This window comes from Berghia stephanieae, chromosome 9, assembly GCF_034508935.2.
Source record: "Berghia stephanieae isolate SIO BIC M18660-M18661 chromosome 9, UCSD_Bste_1.3, whole genome shotgun sequence".
Lineage (NCBI taxonomy): Eukaryota > Metazoa > Mollusca > Gastropoda > Nudibranchia > Aeolidiidae > Berghia > Berghia stephanieae.
In genome coordinates, this window is record NC_088368.1 from 1,271,619 (window position 1) to 1,291,618 (window position 20,000).

General features: G+C 35.7%; 1 protein-coding gene across 1 annotated transcript in view; it reads left to right on the forward strand.

Annotated features, from left to right (window-relative positions):
• The first annotated feature begins 7,385 nt into the window (after positions 1 to 7,385).
• LOC144979443 (uncharacterized) overlaps positions 7,386 to 20,000 on the forward strand; it is an 18,967-nt gene continuing 6,352 nt past the window's right edge. The window contains exon 1 of the mRNA XM_078926094.1: positions 7,386 to 8,092. The gene's annotated coding sequence lies outside the window, so the exon portion shown is untranslated. The remainder of the gene's footprint in view (positions 8,093 to 20,000) is intronic.

Below are 20,000 nucleotides of genomic sequence, written 5' to 3' on the forward strand. Positions count from 1 at the left end.
ATTTCTCACTCTATCTATCTATCTCTCTATCTATCTATCTGTCTATCTATCTTTCTCTCTAACTATCTATCTATCTATCTATCTATCTATCTATCTACCTATCTATCTATCTGTCTGTCTGTCTGTCTGTCTGTCTGTCTGTCTATCTATCTATCTATCTATCTATCAAACTCTCTCTCTCTCTTTATTTATCTATAAAAAATAATAATAATTACTATTATCATTATCATCATTATTGTTATTATTATTATTATTATTATTATTATTATTATTATTATTATTATTATTATTATTATTATTATTATTATTATTATTATTATTATTATTATTATATTATCATTATCATTCATCATCATCATTATTATTATTATTATTATTATTATTATTATTATTATTATTATTATTATTATTATTATTATTATCATCATCATCATCATCATCATCATCATCATCATCATCATCATCATCATCATCATCATCATCATCATCATCATCATCATCATCATCATCATCATCATCATCATCATCATCATCATCATATTATTATTATTATTATTATTATTATTATTATTATTATTAAATTATATTATTATTATATTATTATTATTATTATTATTATTATTATTATTATTATTATTATTATTATTATTATTATTATTATTAATATATTATTATTTATTATTATTATTATTATTATTATTATTATTATTATTATTATTATTATTATTATTATTATTATTATTATCATTATCATTATTATTATTATTATTATTATTATTATTATTATTATTATTATTATTATTATTATTATTATTATTATTATTATTATTATTATTAGTATTGAAAATTGTTGATGGAAATGAAAAAATAAGGTTCCTCTGTTGAAATATTTAGGTTTTTGTTCTGTAAAGTCTTTGGGGTCAAATGGCCCCCATATCAGGAAATCGTACTTTCTGGTATCTTTCTCTTTCAAAGTCATGGGGGCCATTTGTCTCTCAAATCAGTAAATCTCAAATTCCAGATGAGCATTCTTAGTGTCAGTAAACTATGCACGTGACAAGCATGAAATTTAATATGGTCATTATTTTTTTTAAAGTCACCAAATTTTAGGCCTGTGCGTCAAAGATTGATTGTTTGATGAATAGGAAACCAATAGGGTCTTTTTGAGGCCCAAGCATTAAAATAGTCTTTAACCCTAAAGAAAACATCTTCTCTCTCTCTCTCTCTCTCTCTCTCTCTCTCTCTCTCTCTCTCTCTTTCTTTCTTTCTTTCTTTCTATCTTTTTTCCCTCTCTCGTCATTTCTACATTCTTTATTTATCTATCTCCCTCTCCACCCCTCTTTCTTTCTTTCTTTTCTACTCCCCCCCCCCCCCCTCTTCTCTCTCTTTTTATTCCTTTCTTTCTCCCCCGTACCAGGCGACTTCTAAATCGGGGGAAAACTATTTTACTTCTAGTTGTCTTTACCTACTTGACACTTCTCCTACACATACGCGATAATGATAGTGATGATGATGATGATGATGATGATGATGCTGATGATGATGATGATGATGATGATGATGATGATGATGATGATGATGATGAAGAAGATGATGAGGATGATGATGATGAAGAAGATGATGATGATGAGGATGATGGTGATGATGATGGTGAGGATGATGATGATGATGATGATGATGATGATGATGATGATGACGATGATGATGATGATGATGATGATGATGATGACGATGATGATGACGATGATGATGATGAGGATGATGATGAAGAAGATGATGAGGATGATGATGATGAAGAAGATGATGATGATGAGGATGGTGGTGATGATGATGTTGATGATGATGATGATGATGATGATGATGATGATGATGATGATGATGGTGATTATGATGATGGTGATGATGATAATGATGATGATGATGCTGATGATGATGATGATGATGATGATGATGATGATGATGATGATGATGATGATGATGATGATGATGAGGCGACATGGTCGAGTTAATTAATAATTGCACTGCCACCCAGGAGTCTTGGGATCGAAACCCGCTGTCGACAGATCTTTTTCCTTGATCAAGGAACTTTGCCCCTATTGTTCACTTTGCGGTGCTGCATTACGACTGACACTTGCGTTATCTCGGTCTCACGAAATTAGAACACACTTTTGCTATGATAATGTATCTCGGTCTAACGAAATTAGAACACACTTTTGCTATGATAATGTATCTCGGTCTAACGAAATTAGAACACACTTTTGCTTTGATAATGTTTCATTTTTATTTTATTTTTAAATAATAAGATAAAATTCCCTTTATTCATCCCCAATGGGAAATTTGTCTTTAGGGTCTATTTCAAAGGAAGAATGGAATGACGCAGGCGTCAGCCGCAGGGCACCGCCGCGAAGTGAACCAGGGCCAAGTGACTTGTTCTGTAACTTTCGGGTATGGAGAAGATCATACCACCAAGTCACTCTACCCCTCTGGAAATTCACAAAATTATGTTTAATGCCATGATTGAGAACAACAATGTGATAGCCCCTCCTCCTGCTCCCCCCCCCCCCCCCCCCCCCCGCCCACCCCCAAAAAAGAAAACAATGACAAAACAACGCAGAACAGGGAAAAAAATAAAGAAAAAGAATACTTGAATTTGATTTTGTTAAAATCAACAAGAATTTAAAATCTCTTAGGGGCAGCGTGGCTCAGTGGTACGGTCTTTGCTTCCTACCCGACAGGTACCGAGATCAATCACCCGCCGCTGCGTTGTGTGGCCTTGAGCAAGTCTCATCGCCCTAGCTCACTTTGCGGCGCTGCTCTGCGGCAGACGCCTGGATTACTCCAGTTTTCCCTTGGAATAGACCCTAAAGACAAATTTCCTCTTGGGGATGAATAAAGGGAATTTTATTTATTTATTTTATTTTTATTTTATTTATTTAGAATTTGGGGAGCACGGCACCGATGTACTTGTTTTTTGATTCAGTTTTTAAAAATTGTTTGACGTCACGTGTAAATATTTGTATAAAGAATGCGATTAATCAGATATTACATGTATCGGCCTGAAAATAAACATAATATTACTGATATACAACAATAATCACCAAACGTACTCAAAGCGCTTTACAAGGGGTCAGCAGCCAACAGCAACATGAAAGAATGGACATGGCACCGTCAGGTGAAATAACATTTTTTTTCGGACAGATACAACGCTGTTAACGGCCAAGTACTAATTTTACACCTGAGTACGGTGAGAGAATGTAAGTAAAGAGCCTTTTCCAAGGACTCAACTATAATAATAATAATAATAATAATAATAATAATAATAATAATAATAATAATAATAATAATAATAATAATAATAATAATAATAATAATAATAACAATAGATCTTTATGGTCCATAAATATGGCAATTTGTCATTTAGTTACACTTGTTATAACGTTAAACGATAACTGTAACATTGAACAGATATTTCACTCCTACTTATTTTCTCTCTCTCTCTCTCTCTCTCTCTCTCTCTCTCTCATCTCTCTCTCTCTCCTCTCTCTCTCTCTCTCTCTCCTCTCTCTCTCTCTTTCCTCTCTTCTTTCACACGTGCGATATACACAACATAAACATATTCATTTCGTTTTCAATTTGTTACGATTGTGGCAATTCGACACCAAAAATTATCATCATTATCAATTGGTCAGTTAATCTTACATTAAATAAATTAATCAGTTAATCAGTCAACGAATCATCCTTGTTTTTTCTGTACCATATGAAATATTCAAAATTTTTTATTGCTGATGGAACGAACGTTGATTTATACTTGTTAGTTCTATATTTAATCTGACAAAACCTTCTCCCAGATGGTAAAAGATTAAATTCATGGTATAAAATATGTTTTTTATTGTTGGTAATTGAGAATGCTTTCCTTTCTATTGCTTTCCATGAATTCTTTCTACTCCATCAAGAGGATGGTTTATTATTTTTGATGCCTCTTTGATAGATTTTGAAATTTTTGATTTATCTTTAAGTCGGCATCCTCCAAACCATATGGTGCAGCCAAACGCAATTACACTTTTAATCAATGAGTCATAAACTCTTAACATAGTTTTCTTCCTTACTTGAAATGTTCTCAATTTCCTTAGGATGTATAATCTTTGGGCAACTTTCTTAGATATTATATTAATATGTTGAGAGAAATTGAGGGAACTATCAATGGTTATTCCTAAATATTTAAAATAGTCAACTATCTCAACATCATCTTTACCGATCGCCACACACTTTAAGTCGTTTTTATTTTTTACACCAAACACGTGTTCTTTCGTTTTTTTCAACATTTAATTCAAGCTGATTTTGTTCACACCAATCGGTGAATATATTTATTTGTTTGAAATAATTCTTTTCGGTAACTTTATCTTTTAATAAGCCAAGAATAGCAGTATCATCTGCATATTTCACTTTAAAACAATTTTCAAAGGATGGTCTGCAGCGAGGCTCGAGCCCAGGACCTTCCGATCTGAAAGCGAGTGTCATACCGCTAGACAACATAGCCACATTTTAAAGATTAGATATTCTTTGCATAGCAAGAATTGAGTGTCATTTCCTGTTTTTATTCTTCATATTATGTAAACGCACCCTGGATCCCTTTTAAAGGGGAAAATATGCATTATATAAAAGCACCATTTTGATTTGGATTAAAAGGGACACTATCACTTTTTTAATTCTGTATTATTATTTCGCACCCTCAGAGCGTAGGAATGTGTGTGGGAGAAGGACTGTGTGTGGGAGAAGGAATGTGCAAACATTCTAACGTCTCAGGGATGACTCATGCATGTAGTAGTAGTAGTAGTAGTAGTAGTAGTAGTAGTAGTAGTAGTAGTAGTAGTAGTAGTAGTAGTAGTTGTTGTTGTTGTTGTTATTGTTGTTGTTGTTCTAATAATGAGAAGCAGTGAAAGTCTACGGTGTCATTTTTAGTTCCCTCTGTCCTCTCCGTGATAACAGTGCGAGGTGTATGTGTATATATGTGTGTGTGTGTGTGTGTATGTGTGTGTGTGAGTGTGTGTGTGTGTGTAATTGTGTGTGTGGGGGGGGGCGGGGGGGGGGGGGGGGGAGAGAGAGAGAGAGAAGAGCTTGGGAGAATACGGCTGGAGGCGTCATGTTTTCATTTCTGTTTGAAGAAGTCCAATGGAGCGAGACGCCGTCAAAGTGTCGACTGATTGATTGGTTTTGTTCCATATTTTATCTATTGTAGCCACAACTCGTTTAAATGGGACATTGTCGAGGGCGTAAAACGTTTACCGTTAAACCGGATTCCGTTAATCTGGAATGGTGTCCCTATTTTACGACCTTTATATGAATTAAATAGATGAATAATCAAATAAATCAATAAATCAATAAATTAATTAAATAATAGATAAATAATTATAAACTGATTAAATAGTAGATAAATAATTAAATTAATTAATAGATATTAGAACGATTGAATAAATAAATAAATGCGTAGATAGATAAATAAAGAATAAAAGAAAAAATAAAATAAATAAATAATGAATAAATACATCGATTTATTAACTAATTGATGAAATAATTGATTTATTAATAGATATATAGAGAAATAAATCCATAAATAAATGAATAGATAAAGAAAGAAAGAAAGAAAGAAACTTGAATGAGTGTATGAATGGCATGAATACATAACATAACATAACATAATATGTTACCATATTATGGTATAGGGTAAACTAGGATAAAATCCCTTGAATGCCCTTAATATTAATAGTAATGCCAAAAATTTATTGATTAAAGATTACAATAATGATACACGTGGTAAAGATAGTATTTCAACTTAAATGTACTCATGTGGTGTACAAACATATATCTTTAACCGTGACATGCAAACAACACACACACACACACACACACACACACACACACATGATATGTAAGACCAAAGAGTATGTATAGGTATGTATGTAAGAGTATGTAGACATGTTTAAATTGGACACTTGTCCAACCACCCCCACCCCCCCCACCCCCACCACGCAAGTTTGCTATTGTTGCAAGAAGTAAGTTGTTATGGTTTGGTCACGTGACTCGCCAAACTAACCTTTCCAAACCACTTCTGCTCGGGACCCTAGAAAGGGGCAGGAAAAGGGGAAGACAACCGAGGGGCGGGAAAAGGGGAAGACAACCGACATGCTTGACGGACAACAATCCGAGGTCAGAAAAGTGTAAAATACGAGGGCAGAATCACTGAAGACCAAGGAGGCTTTAAAAGGGAAGACAACCAGTTGGCAGGAAATGGAATGACCTTAGGCAAAGACACCGCTAGGCTGAAAAGGCAAGACAAGGGGGCAGGACAAGGGAAGACAAACCGAGTGCAGGAAAAGGGTGAAGAAACGACATGCTGACGGACAAGATCCGTTCTTAAATTGGTTTTTATTCGAACACTATCCACTGAAGTCAACGCTTAACCAAGCATGCCCGCCACGTACAATACCAATTAGGACGAGACTTGAGCCTGTTAGCAAGCAGCCCGCCTAGCTGATAGTCAAATATACACAGTTTGCGACAGAGACAAGTGTTAACGACCAGTACTCATTTTACACAGTACAAAATGTGTAGAGCTTTCAGAGTGATGCGCCGCAATGATTCGAACTGCAGTGAATACACTACACATAGCCAGTGCATCAAGATGACAGTTTGACAGCCAACCGCCTGTATAGAAGTTCGAAGATGAGTCACTCGTCTTGTATTTTTCACGCGTTATGATATGTCACTACTGTATACCTGATTACGTGGATCATAGTTTGTTGGTCCGTTAGACTTCCGGATGGCAATGTTATGAGCTTCTTAGCCAACCGCATACTATTTATACTCAAGGCCAGATATTAACCAAAAATTAGGTCACAAAAGAAGATGCCGATCACGAAACGAAAGTGAAAAGTGAGTTGTTGTTAGAAGTGCTCAAGGAAACAAATGATTCGATTGGTTGAGTTGTGATTACAACTCACAATTAACTCTGTTTCCACGTCATCTTAGTCTTCCTTTACGACAAATGTTGTTGCCAACAGCAACATGTAACATGTAGAACGAGACATGATGCCTGTTAGGCGATATTACAATTTTTGTCGACAGAGACAACAATTACTGTTAACGGCCAGATACCCATTTTACACCCGAGTACGATGCGTTGCCAAAGCGGGTTCGAACCGTAGGCCTTCCGATCAGAATGCAAGTATTGCACCACAAGACCAAGTTTCAGAGCTTTTCCATCTCGCGTTCATCGTTGCCATTAAATCGGTCAGTCCAATAAAACGATGTTTATTTAACCGACTCCGGGTGTATATTTATCTTAACGGTGGACACCATATAAAGGTATATAGATCGAAGGTCGGGTTATCGACAGCCTATCAAACTTGTCATTTTCAAGATGATGGCGGCCCCTGGGGGTGTTATCAAAAACCGATCACTTACCTCGCCATTTAATATCCAAAGCCTGGTACCTCGACTGTGTCTGTGTGTTGATTGTAAACACATGTCTATTTCAATCCTGTACGCTGGCCTCTTTTCTTGTGCATTGGATTTTCCTAGTTGGAGTGTCAAATATTAATCATGCATCAGAACTATTTTAAAAAGGGTAGTTATTGATATTGTGTCAAAGTACACGGATATTTAATGTGTAAATTGATGACTGTGTTGCATTCGTGTCAAAGTACACGGATATTTAATGTGTAACTTGATGACTGTGTTGCATTCGTGTCAAAGTACACCGATATATAATGTGTAAATTGATGACAGTGTTGTATTCATGTCATATCATATAGTATTTTCCCAGCTCAAGGATCCATATATTTTTACTTTTATCGTGTTCAACGGAAAGGGCCGATTTCTTGTTAACAACGAATACAATATTGCTTCTAATTAAAGTGTAGTTTATACGTAATCTCGACCTCGGCCTCAACATGCGTCAGACAGAAAGGCAAACGACTCTATTGTGAGTTGAATTCGACTGGCATCCTGCTACTGAATACTTGGAGATGTCCGTTCACACAAAGACAATAAATGTACAGATATCGAGAACGTGGCCGGGAAATGACGTGATTTGGTGAGAATTATATATATATATATATATATATAGATAGATAGATAGTTCAAAGATGACGTCACTCAGGTCTTTGTTATTGTGTTTTGCCATCCGCGTTTATGAGTAATGCTCACTGTACTGTATTAACCTTACTATAAACGTTCATGGATACACACAGGTTTGTGTGTTGGTCCGTTATACTTTCGGATGGCAATGTTATGAACTTCTTAGCCAAGCGCATACTATCTATATATGTATAAATTACAATAACAAAAACCATGAGGTATTAGTGCTCAACTTTTTGGTAAAAGGGCTATTTATAAAATATTTCAAGTATAATTATGATCAATTTCTATAATATTGTTTCGAGCATTTGGTCTCATCAGGAAGTTATGAGACCGAATGCTCGAAACAATATTGTATAAGTTGATCATAATTATACTTGAAATATATATATATATATATATATATATATATATATATATATATATATATATATATATTATATATATTGTAGTAGTAGTAGTAGTATAGTAGTAGTAGTAGTAGTAGTAGTAGTAGTAGTAGTAGTAGTAGTATAGTAGTAGTAGTAGTAGTAGTAGTAGTATAGTAGTAGTAGTAGTAGTAGTAGTAGTAATAGTAAGTAGTAGTAGTAGTAGTATAGAAGTAGTAGTAGTAGTAGTAGTGGAGTAGTAGTAGTAGTAGTAGTAGTAGTAGTAGTAGTAGTAGTGGTAGTAGTAGTAGTAGTAGTAGTAGTAGTAGTAGTAGTAGTAGTAGTAGTAGTAGTAGTATAGTAGTAGTATCATTATTATTATTATTATTATTATTATTATTATTATTATTATTATTATTATTATTATTATTATTATTATTATATTATTATTATTATCATTATTATTATTAGTAGTAATATCATTACTATTATTATTATATATATTATTATTATTATTATTATTATTATTATTATTATTATTATTATTATTATTATTATTATCATTATTATCATTATATTATCATTATTATTATTATTATTATTATTATTATTATTATTATTATTATTGTTATTAACATTATTAAAATTATTATTATTATTATCATTATATATTATTATTATTATTATTATTATTATTATTATTATTATTATTATTATTATTATTATTATTATTATTATTATTATTATTATTATTGTTATTAACATTATTAAAATTATTATTATTATTATCATTATTATTATTATTATTATTATTATTATTATTATTATTATTATTATTATTATTATTATTATTATTATTATTATTATCATTATTATTATTATTCGGTAATCTTTCCATATTGGACAAGTCCGTGTTTTCAGTCAAGTGTGTTCAGGCGGTCAGACCGGCCTACTGTTACGATAAACTCGTAGAATGACGAAATGTGCGGATATGTGATATGACACTCGCTTCTGGATCGGATGCACATCACTCGGCGTATAGTTGAGTCCTTGGAAAAGGCCCTTTAAAATCACATTCTCTCACCGTACTCGTGTGTAAAATGAGTACCTCGTCGTTAAGAGCACTGTCTTTGTCCGAAAAAAAAATGTAATATCGCCTAACCTCGTCAAGTCCCGTCCTACACGTTAAATGTTGCTGTTGACCAGGGAACCTTTGTAAACCGCTTTGAGCACGTTTAGTGGATATTGCGCTGTATAAAAGCTCAATCTTTTTTATTGTTGGCTCCAACACTCTTCAACAGTCGTATCGTCACTTCCGTCCTAATGACGCATGGTAACTTAGTAACACTGGCTCTAAACTATCGAAACAATGGCGGACGTCCGTATGAAATATTTCTCCGGCGAGCATAAAAACGTACCCAGAGGAAAAAAAACATAAATCTGATCATGTTTTGACTTTTACACATTCCGATCACATGACATATGAAAAGTTCTAGCCAGCATGAAGAATAAAAAGTAATGATTTTCTTTGTTTAGAACCAAGATGGCCGCCGTTGCCGGGCGGCGTGACATCAGACTACTGAATCCTATTTTAGAACATGACGAGTATCACTGTGTCGTTTAAATTGATTGAAAATGAACGTTGAAGCCAGAGTCCATAACTGAAGGGTTTTGACGAGTCATTGAATCCTTGTGTGGGGAAATTGGGGATTTTTCAAGTTAACTACAGCGACTACAACTTTAACTGAGCGTGGCTCAGCGGTACGGTCTTTGCTTCGTACCCGAGAGGTGCCGAGTTCGAAGGTGTAGAAGGAATGAAGTTGGCGTCACTCAGCTCTTTGTTATTGTTTTTTTTTAATAGCTTGATGGCTGATTCGTGTGGGTCTGCTTTATATGGCTGGCGGAGGGTGTGAGTGTTTACCTAAACGCGTAGCACGGTTATGATTGTATTGGACAATGACAATATTCTGCCTCTGTTTGGGAGTATTTCCAGTACAACGATGAGCCTGTAAAATATTTTGGGTTATCAGACCTGCGAATAGGAAGACATTGGTCTAGATTGTCATAAACAAACAAAAGATATAAAAAAAAAACAAATAAATTTAAAAATTTAATAATGATGATGATGATAATAATAATAATAACAATAATAATAATAATAATAATAATAATAATAATAATAATAATAATAATAATAATAATAATAATAATAATAATAATAATAATAATATAATAATAATAATAATAATAAAATAATAACAATAATAAAATAATAATAATAATAATAATAAATAATAATAATAATAATAATGATAATGATAATGATAATGATAATAATAATAATAATAATAATAATAATAATAATAATAATAATGATAATGATAATGATAATGATAATATAATAATAATAATAATAATAATAATAATAATATAATAATAATAATAATAATAATAATAATAATAATAATAATAATAATAATAATAATAATAATAATAATAATAATAATACACTTTCTCACGATCAAATAATATTTGGCAAGTTCAAATTTGGCATTCCAGATCAAATTCAAAGATTTTCAGACCAGATTCAACATTTTCCAGTCAAATTCACACGTTGTCAAGTTCAAATTCAACATTCCAGATCATATTCAGCTCTTTCCAATTCAATTTCAACATATTGTTTCTATCGTTTTGTTCCGCTTCTGCTCTGTATCATGTATGAACTGTGCCAAACTTGTAAAAAGTGCATAAGAAAAGTTTTCTCAGTGATTCATAGTCAACAGCATTTCATGAATTGTTGAGGAATTTTTTTGTAACACTTATATCTACATCCAGGAGTTGCACAAGACTTTGTTGTTTTCAATCGTTTATTGTTTCCTCTGTCAGAAAATGAGGCTTTACGCCAGTCATTCGACAGGTTCAACTTTGCATTCGATGTTCTGTATATAAGCATATTATAAAGTTATAAAGAGTTGAGTTGTCATGGAAATGACGATTATTTCCCTTGTGTAATCGTAGTATTCATTCTGACAATAATAGTTTCGTATTGATTAGTGGAGTTTTTAAAACCTTACTACTTTATATATTGACAAATTGCAGTGAAAATACAAATTGAAAGAAATGCTACTATCTAGCACCAAGAGCTTTTGGAAAGCCTTCCGTGATGGGGACACTCCTGTTCTCACTATCCCGTGTAGTGAGTAGTGACTATGGAGTAAAACGTTGACCAATTTATGTCCATTTGCTGAGCGAGTAGAATGTAATCCTCACCTTTGTCAAAACAGCTAAACAAACCTCGTTTGTCTTCATCGCTTATTTTGTTGTAAAGTTGCCTCGGCATCTTGCTTTGGGTGAATTTTGATGTAAATCGTAAGTAAAAAAGTACTGTATTATTGACCGGAAATCAGAAGATCAACTAGCAGACGATAAACTGTGTCGTCAGGGAAACTAATTTGTTGACATAATCAGAGTGAGTCCCCTTGGCCCATGACTGATGGGCAGAAAGCTGATGTTGATGATGATGATGATGATGATGATGATGATGATGATGATGATGATGATGATGACGATGACAACGATGATGATGATGTTGATATTTCATTTTGTTATATTTTATGTTGTGTTCATTTTATTTCTGTAAAGCAATTGTTGATGTTGAATTTTCACTGGAAACGGTGAATTTGATTAGGAAAACGTGCATATTTGGTCTTTAAAACGTCAGAATTTGATCCAACTTTTCGTGACGTAAACTACTTTAGACAAAGAGGGAAGACGGATTTGATTTGGAAAGTTGAATTTGCGCTGATAACGCCGAATTTGTTTTGGACATGTTATACTTGCTTTGAAAAATTCTACATAGAGTTATATTTGCTCTGGAAAAAGGTGTAATAATAATAGTAATTTCTATAACGCCTCTTTCCACCAAGAGTGTTCGGAAGAGCTTATACTTTTACTTAAATGCGTAGTTATTTAAATTAATTTAAAACAAAACAATCAAGTGGTAGACAGCTTTTTATCTTTTTGCAATTTGTTATTTTCGTTTCATATATCTTTTATCTTCAAAGGCGAGAAACTCTTTATTCACCTCACTGACTTTTGGCCGTCTTTTATGGTTAAATAACGACTCTGTTATCTCCAGCGGTTTAAACGAAGGCTGGTTGTAACAGTTTTTGCCGAACTCTGAAAAAATTAAACACGTATTTAAAATTTTGGCCAAAAAATATAAACTTCAAATATCGATCGATGAAAATGACTCTCGTCTTGACAAAAACTCTCAAACCTGGGACTTCGTGAAGTCTTCCTTAAAGTCCCAGGTTTGAGAGTTTTTGTCAAGATGAATGTCATTTTAATCGATCGATATAAATTTGAAGGTTGAGTTTCTGACCAAATTTTGAATACGTGATTATTTTTGTTTCCAGAGTATGAGCGAGTTATGAATAGCACCGTGCATGCAACGTAAATTAAATGGCACCGGGAAATTAAAAACACGTTTGGGTTGACTTGAAGAGGGTTGAATTGAAAATACACACTCGAAACACAAATCTCCCGTGCTCTGGAAAAACACATATTTAGAAATTTGGCCAGAAAACTCGTCCTTCAAATATAATCGATCGATTTAAATGACCATTCGCGAAAGTTTTTGCTAAGACGAGGGTCATTTAAATCGATCGATATTTGAAGGACGAGTTTTCTGGCCAAATTTCTAAATATGTGTTTTTCAAGCTCACGTCAGAAATGACGTTATGCTCTGCACGTTAAGAACAAGATTTCATGTCAAAGTTTTATGAAGTTGAAAGTATTCACGATGAAAACAAGTGGGGTGGGGGAGTGGGGGTGGAGGTTGTGGGAAATATTTATTGGAACCAATCCTATTTTAATAACCTCAACATTTTAAAAAGTATATCAATGTGGAAAAGGAGAAGGTAAAAAGAAACGAAAGGAAGGATGAAAACTGAGTTATTTACGAGGAAGGGATTTTCCTGTTTTTTCCGTTTCCTGATTTTAGTTTTTGTTTTCGTGCTGTTTTGTTGTTGTTGTTGTTTTCTTTGTGTGTTTGGTTGGGTTTTTTTTTTGGGGGGGGGGGGGGTTGTTTGATATTTTTGACATGTGGTGTCACCCAAAACATACTTGGCCACACTCAATGTCGCTTGAATCTATCATAAGACGGGACACAGAAGTGATAAATCCGTCGAAGCCAAAAGTCACAAGGTATCAAGTAGCGATAACAGAGTCGTCAGACTCAGGAGTCCGGCTGTACACTGGAAAAACACGTATTCAAAATTTTGGCCAGAAAACTCGTCCTTCAAATATCAATCGATCAAAATTAAATTCATCTTGGTAAAAAAAAAAAAAAAAAAAAGAAAGAAAGAAAAAGAAAAAACTCTCAGACATGACATGTGACTTTGCAAAGTTTGACGTTTGAGGGTTTTTTGGAAAGGTGAAGGTCATTTCGATATTTGAAGGACGAGTTTTTGGCCAAAATATTTTCTTTCAAACTACAACATAGTAAGCAAGACAGATAAGGACTCGAAGGATTTTAGGGCACTTTATAACCATGGTAGAGATTAGATACCACAGTTGGTTGTCTGTCAGCTGTTGGTGCTGATTCATTATTGATGGTGGCTGTACAAAGTGTTCATATCGCTGTAATCTACGATTTCATTCCACTTTCTCTTTATATATAAATAAATAAATAAATGATCAATAAATGGGACAATGTCTCTGACGTATTTCGATTGATTCGCCCGCCATGGTCAAGCATAGGCATAGAGCAATGTCATGTATTTACAGGTCTGATGTGCGGCTATGTGGTCTAGTGGTATGACACTCGCTTTCGGATCAGAAGGTCGTGGGTTCGAGCCTCGCGCTCGGCGCATAGTTGAGTCCTTGAAAAAGGCTCTTTATTCACATTCTCTCACTGTACTCAGGTGTAAAATTAGTACCTGGCCATTAACAGCGTTGTCTCTGTCCGAAAAATTGTAATATCGCCTAACAGGCGTCATGTCCCGTCCTACATGTTAAATGTTGCTGTTGACCAGGGACCCCTTGTAAAGCGCTTTGAGCACATTTAGTGGATATTGCGCTATATAAAAGCTCAAAAAAAAAAAAAACTAATTATAGGCTGGAGTTAACATTGTTGTAATGGATAATATCCAGCCTCAGTTTGAGAATATTCTCATAACAACAATAAGCCCTTAACAATTATGGCTTATCAGACCTGCGAATAGGTTGACGTTGGCATAGAGCCTGAATCGATTGGAAGGTAGTACGTGTTATAAATCAATTTATAACGGTAAGGATTGGCAAGTCCCTGAGTCAACAACCGCCGTGGGTAAATAGCATAGCATGGTACCATATTATCGTGTATATTGATAGGGTAGGGGGAGTGGGGGGGGGGGGGCAAATGACGGAATAATTGTCGTATCATATCACAAAAGCACACACACACACACACACAAACACACACACACACACACACGTATGTATATATATATATATATATATATATATATATATATATATATATATATATATATATATATATATAATTTTAATATTTACTACAATGTTGGAGTCATTGAGGTAAATATTAAAATAATAATTCGCTCCATTGCTTCATGTCGAGCACTATCCGTACCATATTTGTATCAAACACGATTATATATATATATATGTATATATATATATATGTATATATTTTGTTCTTTTCAGGGCTTTTCCAGAAACGTCCCACCCTTCTATCGTAAAAATTGATGTTTTTTTTTTTGTTTTCCAACTCTAACTCAAACGAAATACATGCTTTAATTATAATTTAAAGATAAATAAATAAATAAACTTCCATTTATTCAACCCCAAGGGTAAACTTGTCTGTAGGGTCTCTTCCAGGGGAAGGCTGGGATAACCCAGGCGTCAGCCGCAGTGCACCGGCGCAAATGAGCTAGAGCTATATGACTTGCCCAAAGCCACACACCGAGGCGGGTAGTCAAACCCGGTACCTTTTGTGTAAGAAGCTAAGACCGAACCGCTGAGCCACGCTGCACCATAATATACACAATTTTATTCAGCAAAACAAGTTTTACAACTCAGCGACAAGTTCTTTAAAAAATAATATATAAATAGTATGCGCTTGGCTAAGAAGTTCATAACATTGCCATCCGGAAGTATAACGGACCCACACACATAACTGTGTGTAACCATGAACGTTTATAGTCGGGTTAATACAGTTTAGTGAGAATTACAAATAAACGCGGATGGCAAAAAAAACAAAACAAACAATAACAAAGACCTGAGTGACGTCAACTTCATACTATCTATAAAAATACATAAACGTTTCTTCAAAGTTATTGATACACAAAACCCTTCGTAAAGCGCCCAGAGCATGTTTAATGGATATATTGTGCGGCTATGTGGTCTTGTGGTATGACACCCGCTTTCGAATCGGAATGTCCTGGGTTCGAGCCTCGCTCGGCGCATAGTTGAGTTCTTGGAAAAGGGCTCTTTACTCACATTCTCTCGCGTGCAAAATGAGTACCTGGCTGTTAACAGCGTTGTCTTTGTGGGGAAAAAAAAATATATTATCGCCTCACAGGCATCATGTCTCGTTCTACGTGTTACATGTTGCTGCTAGTCAGAGCATTTTTGTAAAGCGATTTGAACACGTTGGGTGGATATTGCGCTATATAAAAGCTCAAGTTTTAAAATAAATCTGAATGACAAAAATGTCGGTTGTATCGTCAGGCTAGAATACGGTGATGATTTCACTGTAGTTGGGTCTGAGAGGGTTAAAGACGGATTTGAACTGAGCACCCCCCCCCCCCCCCCCCCCCCCAATATCGATTCTCACCTACGTGCAATATTAAGTGTAAACCGTCGCACAACAACACAAGGTCACCTTGTTGATCCCGATTATTGTGATGTAACGTTGAAATTAAACAATAAAAAAAATAAATCTGGATTGACTGTCTGTGAAAATCCGATTATGCTTTGAGATAATGGAGTGTCTGTTGTCTGTTGTGCTTTTGGTTTGGATTGATTGTGGGAACTGTGTGTCTATAACGACCCCCCACCACCCCCACTTCCCTCCGCTGCAACCCCCCCTCCCCCCCCCCACTTCCCTCCACTGCCAACCCCCCCCCCCCTCCTCCCCTTCCCCCCTCCCCCACTTCCCTCCACTGCCCACCCTCCCCCTTCCCCCTCCCCCCACTTCCCTCCACTGCCAACCCCCCCCTCCCCTCCCCCACTTCCCTCCACTGCCACCCCCCCCCCTCCCCCTCCTCCCCCCACTTCCCTCCACTGCCAACCCCCCCCCTCCTCCCCTTCCCCCTCCCCCCACTTCCCTCCACTGCCAACCCCCCCTTCCCCCCTTCCCCCTCCCCCCACTTCCCTCCACTGCCAACTTTCTGATCGGAAGGTCCTGGGTTCGACCCTATCTCTGTGCATAGTTGAGTCCTCGGAAAAAATGCCTTTTATTCATATTCTCTCACCGTACTCAGGTGTGAAAGGAATACCTGGCCGTCAACAGCTTTGTCTCTATCGGACAAAATTATAATATCGCCTAACAGGCGTCATGTATCGTTCTACGTGTTAAGTGTTGCTATTAATCAGCACTTTGAGTTTATATTGCGCTATATCTTTTTTTTTTTTAAAGCTCAAGGTTTTGTGGTCTGATTGTCATAAATGCTTTTTGTCATTGTGTGAAGGAAAGTATGGGGAGGGGGGGGGAGAGAGAGAGAGAGAGAGAGAGAGAGAGAGAGAGAGAGAGAGAGAGAGAGAGAAAGAGAGAGAAAGAAAGAGAGAAAGAGAGAGATAGAAAGAGAGAGATAGAAAGAGAGAGAAAGAGAGAGAGAAAGAGAGAGAACGATAGAGAGAAAGAGAGAGATAGAAAGAGAGAGATAGAAAGAGAGAGATAGAAAGAGAGAGAAAGAGAGAGAGAAAGAGAGAGATAGAAAGAGAGAGATAGAAAGAGAGAGAAAGAGAGAGAGAAAGAGAGAGATAGAAAGAGAGAGATAGAAAGAGAGAAAAAGAGAGAGAGAAAGAGAGAGAACGATAGAGAGAAAGAGAGAGATAGAAAGAGAGAGAGAGAGATAGAGAGAGATTGAGAGAGAGACTTACAGTCTTTAAGAGGAAGAATACAACGATCTCCCTTTAATCTTTCATGCGTTGAGATAAGACATCGATTAAAACATAAAACAGAAACAAAACAATCTTTGACATTTCGTGAAACAAAGACAAAAAAAAAAAACACTTATAAAAATCAGATAGTAAAACATACAGAAATATTACTTGTCTGAGTTCACACGATAAAAATATGACAGATAGTACGCTCTCTCTCTCTCTCTCTCTCTCTCTCTCTCTCTCTCTCTCTCTCTCTCTCTCTCTCTCTCTCTCTCTCTTCTTCTCTCTCTCTATTTCTCTCTCTCTTTCTCTCTCTCTTTCTCTCTCTCTATATCTCTCTCTTTCTCTCTCTCTCTCTCTCTCTCTCTCTATCTATCTCTCTCTTTTCTCTTTCACCTCTTTCGCTATCTCTCTCTCTCTCTCTCTCTCTCTGTATATATATATATATATCTCTCTATCTATCTATCTCTCTCTCTCTCTCTCTATCTCTCTCTCTCTCTTTTTCTCTTTCTCCCTCTTTCGCTATCTCTATCTCTCTCTTTCTTTCTCTCTGTATATCTCTCTTTCTCTCTCTCTTTACACACACACACACACACAGAGAGAAACACGCGTACACACGCATACATAATACACATAATTATTCTATCACCCCCAGTTAAAGCAGTGACTGACATCGATATAAAATGTCCTTCAGACAGTCACGTGATCGACCACAGTCAATGCCCATCATTCTTACAACTCGGGATTGGGGAAGCCAGTTTTTTCTTTTCGTTCTTTCATTTCTCTGTCCTTTTTTTATATATATATGGTTGCCTTTTTGGTGTACACACGACGTGCACTTATTTGCAGGTCTGTTGACCTGATTCATTTTGGGCTCATTGTTGTATTGGAAATCTCAAAAACAAAAAAAAGACGCAAAATATTGTCAGTTACAACAACGTTAAACTAGGCCCATAATTGTGCATACATAATCTGAGAATCTGGATTCAAGAATGATAATTTATGCATGGAGGTTAGAATTGCTCATGGACCAGTCAGTCAGTCGTAATGTGTGGGGGATTTAATCGGCCATTCAATGAAAAGAATGCATTTCTTTCAAGCCACTGCCCTCCCCCCCCCCCCCCCCCCCCCCCCCCCCAACCACGCACGCCACTCCCACCCCCACTCCCACCCCCACCCACGCTACCACCCGATAATTTACCTCATTCAATCTGCAGCAGACCAGTGTCAGCAATGCGATTGGGACTTCGATAAAGAACAAGTCGCATTACTATTATAACTCTATTGGTGAAAAATGGTGAGATATAATTTATTGCCTTGAAAATTTTAAAACCAAAGCCAGGCGGCAAAGGGTTAAGAAATTGACACAAAAGGGTTAATAAATCAATTATGGACATGATCCGAATAGATAATAATATTCTTTTAATATACGTTGATCGACGTGCACTTCTTCTCAGGTCTGATAACCCAATCAATTGTGGGCTCAATGTTGTAATGGACCTTCCGATCCGAAAGCTAGTGTCACACTAGACCACATAGCCGCACAGATCCATCCTGAAAGAACTTTGTGATAAAATAGCGTACCATACGATCCATTTTTTCAATTGTCAAATTCAACATTGCTTGACATTTCTACAAGATGAGAGACCATACCAGCGTCTCCTTCGTAAACTAATGACCCATTTAGACGTACAGACGTTTTCTGTATACCACGGACGACGACGAGATTTCCACAACAATTGTGGATCAATTGGCCATAAAACTCATGAACAAACTGGAAGGTTTTTAAGAGAGAAGTTCACTTATTTATTTGTGCTGTGTAGTTGTGTGTGGCGGTGGTGTGACGGTGGTGGTGTGTATGTGAGTGTGTGTGTATATATGTGTGTGTGTGTATATGTGTGTGTGTGTGTGTGTGTGTGTGTTGTCTCAGATCCGACGCGGAGCATTATCTGAAGTCTCTCGTCGACATCTGTGAAATGAAAGTAAAAAGTGAGTTGTTGTTAGAAGTACTTAGGAAAATATATGATTCCTTTCGTTCAGCTACTGGTTACAACTCACAATTGGATTCAGTAGTCTGATGTCACGCCGCCCGGCAACGGCGGCCATCTTGGTTCTAAACAAAGAAAATCATTACTTTTTATTCGTCATGCTGGCTAGAACTTTTCATATGCCTTGTAATCAGAATGTGTAAAAGTCAAAACATGATCAAATGTATGGGTTTTTCCCCTCTGAATACGCTTTTATGCTCGCCGGAGAAATATTTCATACGGACGTCCGCCATTGTTCCGATAGTTGAGAGCCAGTGTTACTAAGTTACCATGCGTCATTAGGAAGGAGGTGACGTTACCACTGTTGAAGATAACGATTTCGCCGTGATCTTCG